This window comes from Pinus tabuliformis, chromosome Q, assembly GCF_031772625.1.
Source record: "Pinus tabuliformis cultivar Carrire ecotype Pingquan chromosome Q, CPIR1, whole genome shotgun sequence".
Taxonomy (NCBI): Eukaryota; Viridiplantae; Streptophyta; class Pinopsida; order Pinales; family Pinaceae; genus Pinus; species Pinus tabuliformis.
The window spans coordinates 871,169,312-871,179,397 of record NC_142296.1 but is presented as its reverse complement, the minus strand read 5'-3'; the positions used below and the strand labels follow the sequence as shown (position 1 = coordinate 871,179,397).

General features: G+C 31.8%; 2 pseudogenes; both read right to left on the bottom strand.

The window, feature by feature from the left end:
• Nucleotides 1-203: 203 nt before the first annotated feature.
• LOC149222282 (transcription factor MYB1R1-like) lies at nt 204-817 on the bottom strand (annotated as a pseudogene).
• A 5,625-nt stretch (nt 818-6,442) lies between these two features.
• LOC149222281 (transcription factor MYBS3-like) lies at nt 6,443-7,091 on the bottom strand (annotated as a pseudogene).
• Nucleotides 7,092-10,086: the final 2,995 nt, after the last annotated feature.

The window sequence follows — 10,086 nt, the reverse complement described above, 5'->3', positions numbered from 1 at the left end:
GTTTTCAAGGGCAGAGTTGGAATAATTGGAATGGGCCTTGCAAGCTCTAACCCTTCAATGGATGAAAGTGGTGCTTTTGTATTCCACATTTTATATTTTAGAGGTGTGACCTATGTTATCTTATGATGGCTCACAGAGGCATCCAACGTGGCTTTAGAAAATTCCAATGAGGAAGGAAACTCCATCATAGTACCTTATTATTTCTATTGTTCATGTGATTTACCTACAAGTTGACCTGGTGGCACTGCAGGCGATAGAGGAACTAGAAAAGATGTGACAGGAATAACAAAATTCTCAACTTTTTGGGGCCAAAAATCTTGCATTTTTCCTGAGACTAAGCTAGCTTTTAAATGAATAGGGGTTTCCAATTCCTGGGAGGAGGTCCTCTACTTCAATAGAAATTCTCAAAAAAGTATTAGTTGTGATGTCAAAAAAACTTGATCAATGGCATATTCATTTCATGTTACTCTTGCATAAGAAAACTTCTATGTGTGGCTAGAAACCTAAGTTGGTGTCCTATTCTTTACAAAGTTTTTGGAAATGCCCTACCAATCCCCTTACCAACTCTCTAAAGGTCGAAAAGAGACATTCATTGTTCTTCCAATATTTATGGCACTCCCTTCTTCCTCTCATGGCCATTTTTGTATGAATAAATGAGGTCATTTGAGACATAACCATCAAAATCTTCAGCCACAACCTCATCCAGATCAGAGTGCTCGTATTAAGAAATTTTTAAAAAATTATTCATGTACACACTCTTTCTCATTGGTCGATCCATCAGGTGAAACCCAAAGAGCATCACATCATTTCCCACACAATTACAGGAATTTAGTCATTAATACCACACAAAAAATGACTCCTAGAAGACATGTTGTCGCATTCCCATTCAAACAAAGATATTGGTAACAAAAATAATTCAACTCAAAAATAAAGACCACCTTTTTCTCATGGTGTGGGTATGAAATGACTTTGGTTGTTAGGCTCCTATACTACTAGTGTAACCCCTTATTGTTATTAGTACAACCCACTTATTATATTGATGTACCCATGTAGTGCCCATATTGTTAGTGTTGTGCCACATAGAAGCCCACTATTATTATTATTGTGCCCTTACATTATTATTGTTATGTCGGCTCTGATTATGTTATGACCCCTTAGACTCCTATATATAGAAAGGAGGTCTTTTCATTTGTATCATCCAAGAATTGTTCATTTATGTAATGTAAAGGAGGTTTCCCCCTCGAAGAGGCTGAATTCTAAGGCGTTGATCTGTCTTTTCTATCTTTTCTTGAGCTGGTTCCATAACATTTGGTGTCAGAGCTTTGGATTCTAGGGTTTCACTGCTCCAAACAGGTCATCATGGAATTTTCGCTATAACATTTTTTCCGCGACGTTTCAAAAGCTAAAAAAAAAACCCATTTGAGAATAAATCGTGCTGAATCTCGGGTCTAAATGTCAGAGAATTTCGCACTATATTTGCGGAGATATGATCTGAGGAAGTTGGTCTTTTTGCAGACTCCTGAATTACATTCCAAAAAGGTGACCTCGGGAAACTTGTCATAACTTTCTCTCTGAGCATCGGATTGAAATTTTGTAAGAAGGTACAGAATGAGGATGGATTTTGGTTTCTTGTATATATTTTTCAGTGCCAAAGGTAGAAACAGTGACATGTGGCACTTCATACAATTTCTCTCTTCTCGAAAGGTCTATAATTAGGTCATCTTGGGAGATTGTGCATAACTCTTTCTTGGAGAATCCGATTTGGATCATACTGGTGGCATTGGAAAGAAGACACAGAGGGCTACTACAGGTCGCAATTTCAGAACTTAAAGATCTGAAAGTACAGAGTTATAGTCATTTCAAGATCGAGATCATAAAATCAAGAAAAAGCAAGATGAGGAAGTTTGATGGCAAGGATCTGGTAAATTGGATACTTCAGATGGACCAATATTTTGATCTACATGGTGTACCACTGTTACAAAAGGTATGTATTGCATCTTCATATTTAGAACCGGATCAATTTTTATGGTATGAAGGGCTTTGTTCTCGTAAACAAATTGTTACATGGTCAATTTTCACGGAGGAAATGATAGCACATTATGAGGATACAAAGAGCAACACCTTCTTTAGAGCAACACCACAACAATTGGAAAGAGTAAAAGGGCTTTGTGACATAGTGGAAAGCAAAATCTTGGAAACCAGGAAGTATACCCCTCACAACTATAAAGATGGAAGTGTTGTTTCTCCTAGCCTTCCACAACCTACAAGGGTTACACCACAACAATTGGAAGAAAAAAGAGAAAAAGGGCTTTGTTATAATTGTGATAGCAAATGCACTAAAGGTCATAAGTGTGCTGAGAAGAAATTATTTTACATAGAATATGAAGAGGAGGAAGAAAAGGATCAAGAAACATCAAAATAAGAAGATATACGCCAGGACCCCACCCCAGAGAAAGAAGAAATGAATCAGACCATATCTTGTAAAGAATTGGCAAGAATTACCACTCCTCAAACTCTCAAGATAGAAGGACATATCAAGAAGAAAAAGGTGCAAGAAGTGAAAGATCACATCGAGAAAGAATAAATGAATCCAAGCATATCTTGTAATTAATTGGTTGAAACTACCACTCCTCAAACTATCAAGATAGAAGGACATATCAAGAAGAAAAATGTTCAAGAAGTGAAAGATCACATCAAGCATCAAGAAATGAATCCGACCATATCTTGTAAAGGATTGGAAAAAATTACCACTCCTCAAACTCTAGAGATAGAAGGACATATCAAGAACAAAAAGGTTCAAGCATTGAAAGATCACATCGAGCATCAACAACAAGTTCTCCAACTTTTAAAGGATAATGCCACTTCGGTGCAAAATCAAACGAAACAACAAGTAGATCAACATCGTAGTGAAAAATGTTTTGATGTAGGTGATTGGGTATTTTTACTACTACATCTCAAGCAAGCTATTTATGAGAAGGAAATGTTGGCAATACTACATGCACTTAAAAAATGGCGACCTTACCGAATGGGAAGAATCTTCAAGGATGAGGATGTGGAAGCATTGTTTTGTGCTATTTATATTATCCAACTGGATTGGATAAATGAAGTAAGGGATGAATGGAAGAAGGACGAAGTATGGCCACTTATTCAAAAGTTGCAAAAGATCCCAATTCAAACAATATTGCCAGAAATTGAAGAGGAAGGAAAAATCATATTGGAACCCGAAGCAGTCACAGAAACAAGAACCCAACAGCTACGAAATCGATCAATTTCAGAGTATCTCATCAAGTGGAAGAACTTACCCGCTGAAGATTCCACATGGGAGGACAAGAATTTTATACAGAAGCATCAAGAACTACTCAAGCATTGAGGACAATGCTTTTTGAAGGAGAGGGGCATGTTAGGCTCCTATACTACCAGTGTAACCCCTTATTGTTGTTAGTACAACCCACTTATTATATTGATGTACCCATGTAGTGCCCATATTGTTACTATTGTACCCCATAGAAGCCCACTATTGTTATTATTGTGCCCTTACATTATTATTGTTATGTCGGCTCTGATTATGTTATGACCCTTTAGACTCCTATATATAGAAAGGAGGTCTTTTCATTTGTATCATCCAAGAATTGTTCGTTTATACAATGTAAAGGAGGTTGCCCCCTCGAAGAGGCTGAATTCTAAGGCGTTGATCTGTCTTTTCTATCTTTTCTATCTTTTCTTGAGCTGGTTCCATAACATTGGTATTACCAAAAATTAAAATTTGGCCCTTCACCACTTTCAATAATATGCAAAACTACATTGTATGCTAGACAAATCTACCAAACACCATCCTTGGCAGACTCCGGACTAAAAACTAAAACACTAAAATCTATGTAAGCACTAAAATAATTTGTAGTATAAGGGAAATCCAATAATTAGTAAAAGCATATTAAAAACAAAGAGTAAAAATTATTGTCTAATAGGAAAGTGGCAAGCTTTATTGTGTGTTGGTACTTTCATCCTAGAGAGACCCCATGCGCCTCATTGCTATGCCTCCCACCGTTGAAAACTTTGAACCCACTGTGTTATTAATAAAGGTACCTTCTGAAATCATGATTCGTTTTCCTCTTAAGAGCTGATGGGCACCTGTCTGAAGATGAATAGAGACAAAACTTGTAGGGTTTGAACACTACTGCACTTGGAAGAAACTTGTGTCGTGTTTAACCACAATAAAGGTAATCAACATGACCCTCCTTAATGCTTTAACATTGAGCTATTGAATTATATCTTTCAAATAAATATACATTTATAAAAGTAGTAATTTAATTGTTTTAGATTCTGGAGGTTTTTTGGCATATGTCTAGGATAAAAATTTGTTCAATTTGTTTAAATTTAAGTTAATATTTATTAAAATTATTAAATTTTTTATTGAAATTATAAATTTAATATATAAAATCTGACAAAAAAAAATTAACAACAAAAAATCCCCTTCATCTTATAAGAAAACTTCCATTTCCAATTTTTAATATTTTTAGTCTTTGAATTTCGGATGGATATATATTTTAATTTTTTAAATATTTCCTACTTATTATTTTAAGAAAAAAGTGAATAAATATAACCACATTTTTCCTAAAATAAAAAGAAAATCCTTTTAAAAAATTATTCATTGGCTTTCCCTATACTTTTGCAATTTAGTTGGGATTTTATAAGCGGGTTATTTAACTATTTTATATTTTAATTTTTTGTGTTTTAAGATTTTATTTTTGTTAAAGTTATTTTCTAATCCACAAATTCAAAGGTCCACAAGTGCATTAACACGTGCCAATAAATAAACCATGTCTAAGTGTTTCCTTCCAAGCTACAAATAATGCATTGCAATTTTCCCTGGTGAGAAATGCTTCAAGCCAACCAATAATCCAAAGACAAATAAACCTGTTTTCAAACCTGCTCCAATGGAAAAACTCTTGGCCGAAGAATTGATGTTTTGATCCAAAGTTTTCTAGTCTTTCAGCTTTCTCAATCCATGATCTATAAAGATACAAAGAAGGTTCAATTCTTCTTGTCCACTCTTCTTGACATTAGTGAAAATGGAACCTCCATCTTTGATTGTATGTTCAATTGTTGCAAAGAATTTATCACCACAACCTTTGGTTAATATATTTTCACTGTTATTCTCATATTCTTTGCTCCTAAGTCCATTGCATTCATTCACTCTTGATTGCATCCTTCCCTTAGTATTTACCTCGCTTATGCATTCGTGATTACCTATTTTTCAAATCAAACCAATAACCATCTAATCTGAATGAGATGGAGATGCTATTTATCTAGTTTCTAGAATATGCCCAATATTCTATTACTAAATCCAATTCTATTGAATGTTCTTAATATGGCATAAATTCCCAACTTAAGATTACAACCCTACAGCTGAGTGAATTAAGTAGTAATGTTTGTAGAGTTTAGCATGAAGAGAATATGGATCTTGTTGTGCAACCAAAATAAAGAAACACAAAAATTCATAAGTAAGTCACGCAAAAACATGATCTTGATGTTGAGAAAAAAAAATAGGATCAAATATAAGCCTTGAACTTACTAAGATCCACCTCTAGCACTATTTTGAGGGATTCACAAGATATCATTTTATTCATCTATTATAGGAAAGAAATTCCATTGATCCAAGAAATTCCACACTTGCATATAGATAAATTTCTAGATCCAAATGGATACACCATGGGATTCCACCTTTGCGTACAAATAAATTTATAGATCCCAATGGATACACCTAATGGATCACCTTTTGAACAATAAAAGCTAGTGCTCTTTATCATGCGTTAAATCAAGGATTTGTTTCCCAAAGTTTAAGAAATATGCATATTTCTTTGGGAAAGAGTTCAAACCCTGTAAATATACAAAGGAAAAAATAATTCTACCTAGAATAGACTAACTAAATATATATATCAAACATCTTTTCTTGACCATCATTAAACCACAATTCACAGTGTTAGGGCCACACATCTCCATATCCAGCTAAAGAAATCATAGTTTGTATTTTCCATTCATAATCATGACTAGCATCATAGGCCTATCCATTCCAACTACATATTGGGCTACACTAATTATATTTATGAGGTTTCCTTGTGATTTTAAATCATGGCTATTGTGAGATGTCATCGAATGGAAATAAGAGTGTCGCTTTGGTTTTTCTGATGGCTTAAGAGGCAATGGAGAGGGCGCTATTACAACATTCTGGATGGACATGGAATTTTCCACATCATATTAAGTGGTTTTCAATTGGAATGGACCTTGCAAGCTCCTACCCTTGAATGGATGACAGTGGTGTTGTTGTATTCCACCTTTTAAATTATAAAGGTGTGACCTATGTTATCTTATGATGGCTCATGAAAGCATCCAACGTGGCTTTAGAAAATTCTAGTGAGGAAGGAAACTCCATCAGAGTACTTTCTTATTTCTTTAGTTCATGTGATTTACCTACAAGTTGACCTGGCAGCACTGCAGGCGACAGAGCAACCAGAAAAGATGTGTCAGGAATAGAAAAATTCCTAGATTCTCGGGCCAGAAAGCTTGTGTTTCTCCTGAGACTAAGCTAGCTTGTAAATGAAGGGGGGTTACCAGTTCCTCGAAGGAGGTCCTCTGTTTCAATCGAAATGCTCAAAAATGTATGAGTCATGATGTCAAACAAACTTTATCAATGGCGTCTCCATTTCATGTTACTCTTGCATAAGTAATACTTCTGTGCATGGCTAGCCACCTAGATCAGTGTTCTATTCTTTGCAAACTTTATGGAAATTCCTTGCCAATCCCCTTACCAACGCTCTAAAGGTAAATGAGAGACATTCATTGTTCTTCCTCTCACGGTCACTTTTGTATGAATAAACGATGTCATTCGGGACATAACCATCAAAATCTTCAGTAGCAACCTCATCTAGATCATAGTGCTCATATTGAGATATGTCTGAAAAATTATTCATGCACAAACTCTTGCTCATTGCTCCATCCATCAAGTGAACGCCACAGAGCATCACATCATTCCCCACATAGGTATGAGAATTATTGTCATTAATACCACACAACAAACAACTCCTAGAAGACATGTTGTCACATTCCCATTCAAACGAAGAAATCGATAAAGAAAATAATTCAACTCAAAGACAAAGACCACCTTTTTTTTCACTATGTGGGTATGAAATGACTTTGGTATTACCAAGATTTAAAATTGTGCCCTTGAACACTATGAACAATCTGTAAAACTACATTGTATGCTTGACAAATCTACCAAAAAGCATTCTTGGCAGACTCCAGACTAAAAACTTAAAACTCTAAAATCTTTGTAAGAACTAAAAGAATTTGTAGTAGAGGGGAAATCTAACAATTAGTAAATGCATATTAAAAACAAAGCATAAAAAAAATATTGTGTAATAGGGAAGTGGCAAGCTTTATTGTGTGTTGGTACTGTCATCCGAGAGAGGCTGCATACACCTCATTGCTATGCCTCGCACCATTGGAAACTTTGAAACCACTATGTTATTAATAAAAGTACCTTCTGAAATCATGATTGGTTTCCCTTTGAAGAACCGATGTGCACCTATCTCAAGATGATTAGTGACAGAACTTGTAGGGTTTGAACACTATTGCACTTGGAAGAAACTCATGTCGTGTTTACCCACAATAAAGGTAATCAACATGACCCTCAACTAATCCTTTAACATTGAGCTATTACATTATATGTGTCAAATAAATATAAATTTATAAAATTAGTATTTTAATTGTTTTATATTCTTGAGGTTTTTTGGCATACATTTCAGATAAAAAATTGTTAGATTTATTTAAATTTAAGTGGGTATTTATTTCAATTATTTATATTTTTATAAAAAATGTTGAAATTATAAATTTAATATATAAACTCTAAACCATCTAAATATGTTTGTTTTGAGGGGGATAAATATATTTATATAACTGGACAAAAACTTTAATAATAAAAAATCTTAAAACCCAAAAAACTTAAAATATAAAATAGTTAATAACCCGCTTATAAAATCCCAACTGAATTGCCAAAAAAATAGGGAAAGGAAACGAATCATTTTTTAAAATATTTTTCCTTTTTTATTTTAAGAAAAATGTGTTATATTGATTCACTTTTTTCATTGTATAAAAATGAGGAAATATTTAAAAATATATATAGCGATTCATAATTTAAAGAATAAAAATTAAATATAAAATAAAGAATATCAAAATTAAATATAAATATTAAAATTTTGAAATGGAAGTTTTCTTAAATGTGATAAAATGTTAGATTTAAAAATTTAAAATTATTATTATATTTTGGTATTGCTTCTAAATATTTGTGCATAGAAAAATATCTTTTTAATAGTATGTGGGTTGGAAGATTTTGAATTTCTTTTCTAATTAATGGTTAATTCATGATTTATGCTTCATTAAAAATATAGTCACTTTATGATTTACTTTTCATTAAAAATATCTTCGATATTCAAATTTATATATATTAAGATATTAATTTTATTTTTAAAATTTAATATAGTTTTAGTTCACTTTTATGTAATTCATGCTTAATTTGGATAAATCATATTATTAGAAAAATTCACCTATACCCGAACTAGATAATTAAAATTTTCCATGTCATATTAGGTACCTGTATCTCTTTTAAATTTTAAAGGATTTTGATTGACTTACACATTATGGTGTGGAAGTTCAATGTTAACTTTTTAAAATCAAATTTCCTCTAATATGATTAGAGGAAATTTCAACTCAAAAGTAGCCACCTAAGAAAAATTAAGAAATTAATAAAATAATGCCATATAGACAACTTTTTTAATATATCATTTTTATTATTTTACTTTTATAAAAACTACTAAAACAAATATCACTTTTATCAAAATAACCACACACACATAATAAAATTTAGTAATCCAAAAATTAATATACTGTTTCAAATTTACTAATCCATCACATAAATTTCTAAATATGAAAAATGAAATTAATCATTAATTAAAAAAAATTATTAAAATTAATAACTTTGATTTTAGCATATTTTTTTTATTTTTTTTTGCGTAATATACACAAAAATAACATTATCTAACACATTTTCAATTTTTCAAATATTTGAATTAACAATATTTCATTGTCAAAAATTGTTATTTTTCATGTCTTTTTAACTAATATTTAATAAAAATAAATAAAAAATCAATGATATTCATCACAAACTTTCTCCATAGTGTTTATATATATATATATATATATATAAAACAAGGAACGTGATAATCACATTATGTAGTATTTTATTTGATTTAAAAATATACATATATTTTATTTTTTTTATATAAATGAGTAATTTAATTTTTCACATAAGCATTAAAGGGAGATGATATAATAATAATAAAGGGAGATGATATAATAATAATAAATTATGTGTATATTAGATAAGATAATAATTTTTTATTTAAAGTTAAATATTAAATAAATATGATAAAGATATTATCATATGCATGTGTGTTTAAAGTAGTATAGATTTATCTGAATTCTCAACCATTAAGAGCGATCAAATCTCTGAAGGTGCAAATTTCTCTTTTGAGTGCAAAATTTGAGGAAAGTTTGTACCTTGAGGGAGTTGATCCCTCTCGGTGCTTGAAAGGTATGGAGTTAATATGGATCTACATTGACTATAATGCATTATGATTATATTGTTTTATATATATATCATTTTCAATAGTTGTTATTGTTGTGGACAAACTTACATTATTAAAATTGCAATTTAGTTAGACAAATAATAATACCTATCTAAATCCATCATAATTTCATCCCTATTTCCACCAATTCAAAAGTCAACCATTGCATTACCAAGTGCTAATAAATAAACCATATCTAAGTGTTTCCTTCCAAGTTACAAACAATCCATTGTAATTTTCCTTGGTGATCAATGCTTCAAGCCAACCAACAATCCAAAGGCAGAAAAACCTCCTTTCAAACCTCTACTCGAATGGAAAAAATCTTGGCCAATGTTTTGATACAAATATTTTGAGTGTTTGAGAATTCTCATCACAAGCTTTGGTTATGATATTTTCTCTATTATTC